Source organism: Cenococcum geophilum, assembly GCF_001692895.1.
Source record: "Cenococcum geophilum 1.58 unplaced genomic scaffold K441scaffold_80, whole genome shotgun sequence".
NCBI lineage: Eukaryota > Fungi > Ascomycota > Dothideomycetes > Gloniales > Gloniaceae > Cenococcum > Cenococcum geophilum.
The window spans coordinates 666413-678628 of record NW_027137638.1 but is presented as its reverse complement, the minus strand read 5'-3'; positions in this window follow the sequence as shown (position 1 = coordinate 678628).

The following is a 12216-nucleotide window of genomic DNA, read 5'->3' as shown; positions in this document are numbered from 1 at the left end:
GTATGCAACTATTTACAACTATCTACAACTGTCCGCTATAATCCACCGATTTCTACTAGTGCCATAATATTACCCCCCCCTCCGAAAAAGCCTGCCCTTAGGCTTTATACGTCCGTATTATGCCCATAGGGTATTCTTATCTTTATGCTCAATAGGCAGCTTATTGTCTTCGCTATTCTAGCACTCTATTCACTCGTCGAGGTACTTTAGGGGTCTGGGTTTGTTGGGGTAACAACTATAGAATTTCTAAAGCTTATGGGGGCTACCTATAAAGTTCTATATAGGGTACCAAGTGGGGTCTAGGTTATACCCTTTCCAACTAATATAATATTTTAACGTTCCCCTTATAAGCTTACAGGCTAGTATTTCTTTAATTTCCTATTTATTGTCGCCATTAACTTAAATTAGTAGGGGAGGTTTATTCTTTTATCTAGGTAATAAGTTATTTACGGCTTTCCGTAGTTTGTTTAAAGAGAAAATAGGGTAAACTTTAATTAAATCTAGGAGCTTTACTTTATACGCGTTACCTATCTTCTTAAAAACCTTATACGGTTCTACTATTTAATAGTCTAGCTTATAGCTAGGTCGTTCCGTCTTCTAGTTCTTTATTATAACCTAGACTATATCTCCTACGGCAAAGTTAGGCTCTCGCCTATACTTATTCGCCTACTATTATATTAATTTTTAAGCCTTTTCTAGATTTATACGGGCTACTATCTAGGCTTCTTCTAAGCGCTTAGCGTACTACTAGGCTTCCTTATAAGATAGTTTTTCGCGTACGGTCTAGGGTCCTTCTAGTCTTTCCCAGTTAAAGCTTATACGGGGTAAGTAGCCCATTTCTAGCTAGATAGGGGCAAATCCTATAGAATTATAAGGTAGGGTCACTTGGGCGTAGTCTATTAAAGGTAGCAGTTTAGCCTAGTTATTTTAGAAGTAGTTAATAAAAGGCCGAAGTCTCTGGTCTAAGTATTAATTTACAATTTCCATCTAACTATTTATCTGGGGGTAGTATGCTATAGAAAGCTTTAGCTTAATACCTAAGATTTAGGTAAACTTATTCTAGAAAGCTAAAATAAATTACGGCCTATAATTGGATATAATAGTATCTAGTAGTCCGTAAATTTAGTAGACGTAGTAGATATATAGTTAGGCCGCCTCTTTAGTATTAATATTCTTATAATAGGGGATTAAAAACGGGCGCTTGCCAAAGCGGTTAACTAGGATTATAACTATATCGTATCCGTTATAGTCTATAGATAGTTTATAGAAGTCTATAAAGATATACTATTAGGGGCGTTCTAGTATTAAGAGTGGTTTTAATAATCCTAGGGTCTTATCTTATAGAATTATAGATCTATAGCAGTCGTTACAGTTCTATATATAGTGGTTAATATCTATAACTATTTTAGGCCAGTAGTAGCGGTCGCTAATAATCTTATAGGTCTTATTTTTTCTAGGGTGGGCCGTAGAGACCTAGGTATAAGCTTCGGTAATAAGCCAGGTCCGTAAGTTCTGTTCCTTAGCTACTACTAGCCATTCCTAGTACTTAAGTAGTCCGTTTTTAAGGGACCATAGGCTAGTAACATTCTTTGCCTTTTCGCGGTACTCCTGTAGAGAGGGGGTCGTTTAGTTAGCCTGTAGTAGTTTATTAATAAGGTTGAGTTTAAAGGAGTTAATAGGACATATCTCGGCGCCTAAGGAGTCTGTGCTTAGTTCTGCCCATATCTAGGGGTTAAGGTATTCTAGTTATAGTAGCGTCTAGGTCCGTAATAAGATCTTCACAGCCGTCTAGTTATCTAGGTCTTACTCGCACCTTATAAGAGCGTCTATATAATTTGTAGCGCCTAGTCTATATATAATTAAGAAGTTAAACTAAGATAGGGTATCCGCCTAGCGTACCTACTAGGCTATAAGGGCCTTAGTTATTATAAAGTATTCTAGGGCCTTATAATCTGAAACTACCTTAATTAGCTTAAGGGTCCCCTTTAGCTGTATACACTAGTGCTAAAAGCTAGAGATAATAGCCAGCATTTCTTTATCATGGATATAGTAGTTTAGCTCAGCATCTATTATAGTCTTCGAATAGTATATAATAGGGTACCACTCTCCGTCCGGTTGCTTTTAGGAAAAAACACTAGCTATTACGCCGTTTAAGGCATTAGTTTCTAGTATTAAGGGCCGTTTTAGGTTAAAATAGGCAAGTAGGGGAGCCGATACTAGCCGTTTCTTAAGCTTATTAAAGGCCTGCCTATATATGGCGTTAAAGTAAAAGGGTTGGTCTTTTCTAGTAAAATGGTTAAAAGGCTAGGTAATTCTGCTATAGTTCTTAATAAAGCGTTAGTAGAAGTTATAAAAACCTAAAAATAATTATACCCCCTTTATGGTCCGTAGGGGTACCCACTAGTTAATTACGGCCGTCTTCTCTAGGTTGGTTTTAATTCCGTCTATACTAATAATAAAACCTAGGTACTTTATGCGCTTAATACTAAACTCCAACTTCTTAATATTAACCTAGAGGCTAGCCTTACGGAGCCGTTATAGGACTTTATAGACGTGCTCTTTATATTTTAGCTCGTTCTTAAAGTAAATTATAATATTATCTAAATAGGCTATATAGAAGTTATTAAGGTAGTTAAAGAGTATATTGTTTATATACCGCTAGTACATAGCTAGCCCATTAGTTAGTCTAAAAGGGAGTACCTTATATTTATACGTTCCGTAACAGGTCTAAAATATAGTAAGATCTTTAAACCCGGGGTTTATCCTAATTTAGTGGAAGGCCTAGCGGATATTAAGTTTTGTAAAGACTTTAGCTCTACTTATTTGGGCTAGAGTCTTATTAAGTAGGGGTAGTAGATAGCGGTCCTTGCGGGTTATATTATTTAGCTTATAGTAGTTAATATAGAAGCGGAGTCCTCTATTTAGCTTTTTAATAAGGAAAATAGGCAAGGTAAAAGGGGCTTAGCTAGGCTCAATAAAGCCCTTATTTAGGTTATTAATAAGATACTACTTTATAGCCTATAATTTAGTAATAGACTGCTTATAAAGGGGGCTAAAGCTAAGAGTATTTTCCTTACCCTACTTAATCTTAATCTTGTAGTTATATAGTTAGTGAGGTAAAAGTATATTAGACGCTGCTTTAGAAAATACGTCCTTAAATTTCTGGTATTAAAAGGGCAGCTTTTGTTCTACTAGTTCCTTATCTATAAGCTCGCTTTTTTATCCGCTAAGCTTATTTCCCTTTTCCTTAATTATTTAATTAATTTTGTATAAGCTTGTCGTAAAGGCAACGGTATTAGGCTAAACTAAGTTCTGGTAGAATCCTATAACACTAATATAGTAGACATTAACTAGTGGGAGGTCTGCTAGTTTCCTTACAGCTATTTTCCGGACCGTATTTTATAGTCTAGGGTTTATAATCTTTCTTAGCTCCTATTCTATTTTCTATAAATTGTCCCTCTAATCTATTAGTTTAGTATAACGTCTAACGTCCCTTACTATTCTTTATGGCTATATAGGGCCTAAGCTCTCTATAGGGGGCTTTTCTAGGTCACTATTAACTTTCTAGGTCTTTAATACGGGTAGCGTAATATAGGTAGTCTAGGGGCGATGTAGTATATAGATCCGTTGCGAATTAAGCTATATATCTTTCTTAAAAGCCTAGTCCCTACGTATAGCATCGGCCTAGTAAATAGTATTAATCTAGGGCTATATAAGGTTTTCTATTATAATACTAATTTCTTTTATAAAGGAAGGGGTTAGGGGTAAGGTTTCTGGCTAGATAAGCCGTCTACTCCGTACGTTAAGCTATAAGCCTAAATAGGCTAGCTATTTTTACTTTAAGATTATATTATAGCTACCTAGGTCTATAATAAGGAAGGGGATATTATACTACCTTCGTCCGTTAACACGGAGGTAAATTCACAAGATAGTCGTAATAGGTAGCCCTATCCGCCCGTTATACCCATAGATAGGAATTAGTTTGGGCAGTTCTTTAATAGGTGTATTTAGAAAGTTAGCTAGCTTTACGGTATACTAGGTGTCTATTAAGGTAAAGGTATTTACTTTAGAGTTAGCTAAAGCAGAGGTTAAAACTTAATATCTATTGCGAAATAAAGTATAAGGGATAGTACAGCTTCTTCTACTAACTAGCCAACCCAGATTAACATCTAATATATTAATCCCTTTTAACCCTAGAGAGGAGTCTTCCTCTAGGGTTCCTTTTTTTCCAACTCTGCGCTATCCTCCTAAATTAATAGGACCTTATCCGCTTTTATATTTATTAGATAATCCTTTATACGGTAGCCTTTTTAACCGTAAGAGAAGTAAGCTCCTTAATTACTAAGGGCCTATATATAGGGGTTGCTGTATATAGGCCGAGCATTTGCTAGACCTATAGCAGGGCTAACCGCACAGCTAGCTGCTAAATTGGCGGTAGGCTGTATAGGTAGTGCTGTAGAGGTTACTAATCGTGCTGGGGCATTGCGGGCCGTTCTTATATTACTTATAGTCTAATTTAAAGGGTTTCTAGCTTTATACCGTTTGGCGTATACTTTAATTTAGCAAAGGCCTTAATTAATAGCTAAGCACTAGTCCATAAGTTCCTTTAGCGTCTATATAGTAGTAAAAACTAGCAGTATAGCTCGCTGCAAGTCTAGGGTAAGCTTGTTAAATAGGTCTAGTATTAGATCTTCTTAGGGAATTTAAGCCTAGCCGGCTAGGTATAGAAAGCGGGTCTAAAAGGCTAAGAAGGTCTCCGTTATTTTTATATTTAGGCTTTTATAATTAAGTTGGGCGTTCTATACTTTAAAGGGGTCCTTATAGATAGAAAACAGGTATATAATTATCTCTTCTCTAAAGAGGAAGGGATTTGCCAAGTCCTATATGTATTAAGGACGTAGGTGCGTCTATGTGTCCCCACCGGTACGGCTAAAGACGTAGGCCATTTTAGCCTGAGTGGTAGGGAAGTGGTCTGTATTAACTTCAAGCTTATCCTATAATTAAAGCTTCTAATTATTAAATATAGGGTTGGTTCTGTCTATAAGCAATAGGGGGTCTATAACCTTTACGGGCTGTGACGATACTAATGCTATATATTGGGCTAGGGCCTTAAGGACTATAGTAAGTCTCTAGGTATCTGATGACTCTTTGCTAGGTATAAGGGGTTTTCTAGCTTTAAGCAGCTCTTAAAGTTATTTAATTTCGGCATTGGCTGCTATAAGCTCCACCTAGGAGTTTAAGTTAGTTACTGTTTTACCATTGGAGGTATTTAAGGGTCCTGCGGCTGCTTTGCCGGCCGCTGTAGTTCTTAGCATAGTAATACGGTTATTGGGGTAACTTTTAGTAAGATTCTTATAGGGGTTCTGGTCTATACATGTTCTATAAATCTTATTATTCTTTTCTATTCTTCTAGTTCTATTTTGTTTTTTAAGTTCTAGTAATAGCCTTTAGGTCTGCTTCTGTATTCTATTCTTATTTATAGTCCGTAGATATTTTTTAAGTTCCTTCTTAGGAAGAAGAGTAGACGAGCTTTAGATAATATTAGCGACTTAGTTAATTAAGGCATGAGCATGGTAAGAGGGACGCGTAAGCCTATATAATTAGTAGTCTATAAACAAAGATCTAAAGCTAGAGAAAGGAAAGGAGATGGAGGGTAGCGCCGCTTGACGTTATATACGATCCTCTAGTCACGTGACGGCAACTGTCTAAAACTGTATGCAACTGTCTGCAACTGTCTACAACTGTCCGCCATAATCCACCGGTTTCCACCAGTGCCGTAACAGTAGGGTAATTATTATAGGCTTATAATGAAGAGTGAGATGTAAAGCTAGAATAAGCCCCTTAAAATATAAAGAGAACTAGTAAGCTAACTAGAGGTAAATATAGGGTTAGGGTACTCGAAGAGGTACTAAATAGTATTATTATGCAGAAGGCGGAAGCGGAGATTGGTAGCGTTAGCCGGTTTTATATCGCTAGCGGTTAATTAGGTTAATATAGTTAATATAGATTATAGGGTTAATAGAGTTAACGGGGTTAATAGCCCCGCTTTAGTAGGTGGCACTCGCCTAGCGATACTAAACTTCTTATTTTGACGCCACTATATATAATAAGTCTTACCGCTAGGTCTAAAGCTAGTAATATATAGGCTGTTGCTGGACATTTTAAAACTTAATAAAAGCGGTTTCTGGTAAGTAGGGATATAAGTATAGCCTTAACTTTTAATAATAAAGATCGGTAGATACTTATATAGGAGGAAGCTGAACGACTTTACTTATTATATTTAATACGCTCTACTTAGTTTAAAATTCCTATAGACGAATAAAAGGAGCTTTTAGAGCGCTTAAATAACCTACTAGTGGCTGAGAATATACCTAAGGTAGCTACTAAAGTCCTTAATTAGCGTATAGTATAAGCCGTTAGAAAAGCCCATTATTGGTTCCACTATATTATGGCTAGGACACTTATACTAATTTATATTTAGCTTTATTAAATATAGCGCCTAGGGAGAAAGTAAGCGAATTAAGTTAATTAACCGATTAACTCTAGGTATTAACTAAGTTATATAACCTTATAAGAGATATAGGATAAGTGACCTATATATTGTAGGCCCTATAAGGTATAAGAGTGGGATTAATAAAGGGATATTACTTAGAAAAGTTGTTTTAGTTTTCTAAGTGGTTTATATATTAACGCTAGTAGTGCCCCCGCTTCTAAGTCTTCTTACTTAAGGAGGCTTATTTATACTGGACTTTATTAAAGATATTAGGCTTTTAAAGGGTTAACGGGGAGATAAGGAGCTAGATAGAAAACGTTTATATTAGTATTAGTCTATACCTAGTGTTAAGACCAATACTATAGAAACTGGCAAATCTACTTAGCAATCTTAATTATTAAGTATTTTCGCTCCCTAAGCCACTTCCTAAGCCTATTAGTCCCCTAAAAATCTTATTTTCTCTAATAAGAAGCCCCTACGCCGCACTAATAACGCCTTTTATTATGTAAGGCATCCCTTTAGCACGTATATAGGCTATAGTCTTTAATATATAAGCGGTTATCCTTAATAAGGATAATACGTATGCCTAGGATTGTTAGAAGTCCGCTATAAATATATCTATACTGGCTTCTTACCTAATTTAGAGCTTTAGATAAAGTAGCCTCCCACTATATTACCTATAGTTATATCCTATCCTAAATCTAAATAAATTAATATTGCTATTCGCCTAGTCTATCTTATCTTAATAGAGAAGCTAGACGCAGTGTCTATAACTATAGTTTAAAATTTAGGTATAAAGATTATAGAGGAACCTTCTAATTAACTAATTGTTTGTTTATACTCTACTCCTAAGTAAAGATAATATACTAACTATTTTATAAAATAGACCTAAGAATACGCCTGCGTATATCTGGGGTGTCTATATAAAAGTATATATAGGAACAGTCTGATTATAGCACCTGTTGTACCACGCGTATTTACACGTTCGGTACACCAAGTACGTGTTTACGCGTTCGGTGCACCGACCGCCCGCTTACGCGTCTGGTGCACCCCTGAAGCACTAACTAATCAGGGGGGAAGGACGCATCAGTATATAGACCACGTAGTCTGCTTCAATACAAGAGACAGTCACCATCCAAACAAGCATACGATACTNCATGTATTTCGTGCCCGTGGATACGACTCACTCGTGCTATTAAGTTAGTACGAACAGGAACAATTGGTTCTGTTATAATAATTCTTAGTACTTTTAAATAGATATATAGGTATACCTATAGGAAATGGCAACTAGCTAATAATATCTAGACCTAAGCTATAACATGTAATGCTTTAAGTAGCATCTTTAAATATGTAAGGGTACCGTTCCTTTTAAGGATATTAAGTTATCTTATATAGGCCGGAATGGCCAATTCTAATATTAGTGTGGCTTCTGCGCGTAACTGTAGAAATTAGAGATAGTATATAATAAGGCTTGGAATAAGCGTGCTAAGTATATTCTTAATTATTTTAATAAAGGATATACTTTTGGCGATTGGTGGTATTTGGAGTTAAAAGGATATAAGGGTAAAGTTAAATAGAATAACTCTTAGCTTCTATCTACCGTACTTTTATAGTCTTAGTTTTTAGATTATAGTAGTAAATATTATAGGGTTCGTAATTTTATGGAATGTAATTTATATTAGATTTTAAGGTCTTATTACCTAAACTTTATAACTATAATTTATCCTTTAACCCGTTAGCGCCTAATAAGTAAGTAGTCTATATATAAACTATAAAACAATATATACCTATATAGATTCTATTGATTAATTACCTGCTATATTATAAAATACAGTTTTTTAAAAAGGATAAGTGCTAGCTACCTTATATTAAGCGACTTAACTCCTAAAATTAAGCGTGTATATTAAATTACTATAAAATTAAAAGCTTTATATTCCTTAGCACGAGCGTTAAATTTTAGCTTAATTAATTGGTTAGTTCTTTTTTTATTATTATTATATCCATTGTATTATACTACGTACAATACTACACATGCAGCCTCTGGGCTATGGCGCTATAGTTTTATATACATGAATCCTTTCTAGGCAGCTTAACATATACTAGTAGCTAAGTGGACACTCTAGCCCGTTTTATATACTAGGGGGAGCTCCTAGCCTATTAGTGTCTTGTTCTAGTATTTTGCTCACTACTATCTAGTTTATACCAAAATCGCACTAAAGAAATCCTGGCTTTTTTATCTATTTCTGCCGTATTCTGCCGTTCCTAGAGTAGAAAAAGCGCTCTAAAAGATAGATTTTTTTTCTATAGTTTTGTATATAAGAATAAGAGAAACAATATAGCTTACTAGCTTAAAAGTAGCTACTAATTACCCCTAAGCGACTTTTAATTCTGTACCTATTTTCCCCTTCTTGCTAAAGAAATAGGTAGGGAATTAGTAATTAATAGCTACTCTCCCCAAAAGTAGGCTATTAATGGTATTTTATAAGGGCGAACCTCGTTACATAAACCCACTCCCATAGGAAAATTTTCATAAGGTTGTCTGTATAGGGTATAAACACCAATTCGCCTATACACCTTATATTTAACGTATTAATGGTAATACAGGCCGGTCCCCTCCCCCTATCCCCTACTATAGCTACCCTAGCAGTGCATCGTCTGCGGTACGCCTACGGTGCGCCTACGGTNCGCCTGCGGTCCTCTATAGTTNGATCGCCTATAGCNCGACAGCCGTAGACCGGTTGCAGTAGAGGTCGTCTATAGTATAACGGCTGTAGACTGGTTGTAGAAGGTCGTCTGCTCTGNAGCAGACTGGTTGTAGAGGAGGTCGTCTGCCCTGCGGCAGACTGGTTGTAGAGGAGGTCGTCTGCCCTGCGGCAGACTGGTTGTAGAGGAAGGTCGTCTGCCCTGCGGCAGACTGGTTGTAGAGGAGGTCGTCTGCCCTGCGGTAGACAGTTGTAGAAGAGGTCGTCTGCCCTGCGGCAGACTAGTTGTAGAAGAGGTCGTCTGCCCTGCGGCAGACTAGTTGTAGAGGGGGTCGTCTGCTCTGCGGCAGACTNGTTGTAGAGGAGGTCGTCTGCTCTGTGGCAGACTNGTTGTGGTGGAATCGTTGGTTGTGGTAGCTAGCGTCGTGGTGACGTGTCTTCAGGGGGTATACAACCGGCGGCGCCCTTGCGGCGACGGACGGAGGAGCAAAGGGGAGGCGACGGACTTGGTTAGTTCTTATTAATAACCGTTAAACGCGATTTGACTAGTCAAGGGATAAGTATAATTTTAATATAAAATACTCTTAACTAATCGCTATAAACGCTATAATAGATACTACCCTAGCCTAAGTACTAGCGTAAAGAAGCGGATACTTAAACGGCTTTAGATATTAGAGTTTTTATTTCTAATCCTATTACTTTCCTATAATTTTTAATTCTAAAAACCTATATATTCCAATAAAGATATTACCGTAAACGCTATAACGTATACCTACTACTTTATATTAGAGGATTTCTTTAGAGGTTAGATAATTTACTTACTAAGAGGTAATAATCTGTCTAAGGCAAGGCAAGGAGAATTATACTCGCTATAGCTAGAAAAAAGCTAATAGTTACGCTAAGTATAATTATCTATAATGCTTTATCTAACTAGATTTGTTTTACTATAATCTAGGAAGATATATTATAGTAATATATACGCCACTCTAACTTTATAATAAGCTAAGCTATAGTAAATAGAACCTACACTAAGACGCTTCCTAAAGCTATTAAGACGCGTATTAAAAATTGGCTTAATATTAAGAATGATAGCACTATACTAGAAGGCTAGAGTAGGGAAGGGAATAAAATGGCGATAATAAGTACCTAGCGTGCTAGGTGGGGGTTTTGGCGGTATTACTTATAGGAGTTCTATAGACTTATAACTTAGTTCCCTATTAGTAGATTCCTTTAATATAGTGGCCTTATAGACCTAAATAACCAATATAAGCAATAATAGAGACTTTAGCAACTAAGTTATTAGCTATAATAGGTCTTAGGGTAAGTAGACTTTCTAAAGCTTCTTATACCGCTAAATAAGAAGCCTAATAATAAGTTTAGGAAAAATAAAAAGGAGGAGTACCTAAAGTAAAAGATGCTCTTAAAAGTAACTTAGCCTATAGTACTAATAAAGTATAATATAGAACAGTATAAAGTAATAAAAGAACTATATATAGGAATACGTAGCGTAGGCAAACTAATAATTGTATATTATTATAACTAAAACAACTAAGAGTAGTAAAGGGAGAAGGTAACTATATCTTTAGCCTAGTTAACCTACCGCTCTTATATCTATACTAGCGATACTAAAACTTGTAGGAAAGTGGCCTTAGATATCCTATCGCGACTTATAAAAGAATTAATATAATATTAGAAATGCTTTTTAGGGGGTTAAATATTATCTCTTAAGGTAAACAAAGTTAGTATAAGACTGTAGATGTGTTGGGGTAGGCGGGATAGGCTAACTTTGGGGGGTAGGTGGGAGGCGTTTTACATGGTGATTACTAAATCCTAGATATAGTACACCGCGACCACTAAATTATAGATATGCTAAAAATTAGAGCTGCTACTTATGGTTAACGTGGCAATTACTACCTCTTTTAGCTAAGTATATTTAAATCCAAATCTAAGCTTTAACGTAGTCGTTATCCCTTAATTAAAGATTAAATAAGCTAGTAATTATACTGTTGGTACCAATTTAATGGTATAAGTAAGTTGTGTCTAGGGGCACGAAATACGTATAGTATCGTATGCTTATTTAGACGGTGGTAACTGTCGGTTCTATTAAGGTGGGCTACGTGGTCTATATACTAACGCACCTCCCCCCTAACTAGCTAGTGTTTCAGGAGTGCACTAGACGCGTAAGCGAGTGGGTATACCGAACGCGTAAACGCGTAAGCACGTGGTTAGTATAACAGGTGCTGTAATTATACACTAGCGGTACTTGGAAAATGGAACCACTTGTATATAGCCTCCGTAATTGCCTTAATAGAACCATAAAAGGGGTAAGAAAATACATAGGAAATCCCTCCTAAGGTGCCCTCTGGGCTGCCTTCCAAACAGTGCCCCAAGCTAGCCGTAAGCCCTGCTTTACGGTCCGTAAAATGAACTGTGCGGCCTTTTAACGGGCCGTAAATAAACTATATAGCCTTTTAACGGGCCGTAAATAAACTGTGCGGCCTTCCAGCGGGCCGTAACTAAACTGTAAATACTCCGTTAGTCTCGCTCTACCTATTTTATAACTTTTAGGTTGAGTTTATTTGTGTTAATTAGGGTCTTAAGAGCTTGACACGGCTTTGCCTTAGTTATAGCGTCTGCTAGGTTATCTCCGCTAGTGATCTATTTGACCTCCGTAATCTCACGTCGTTTGTAGGCCTGACGTAAGCATATTAGGTCGACTATGAGTCTCTTCTCCTGTGTTGTACCTAGCTTGACTAGGTAGTTATAGAGAGACTTTAAATTAGTGCATAAAACCAGGGGTAGCTGCTCTAATTGTAGGATCTTCTGGATCGTTGATTTAATTACGGCTGCTATATTAAAGCTATAGGCTAGTGCATATAGTTTAGAAGCTAGTATACTGCGGGTTACTCGTTTGTATTTAATTGAAGACTAATACAGTATATTTGCGTCTTAGTTATGGTCCGTAAGTATAATTATAAAGCCGATTTGCGATAATAGGTCCCTATTATTGGTAAAGGAGGC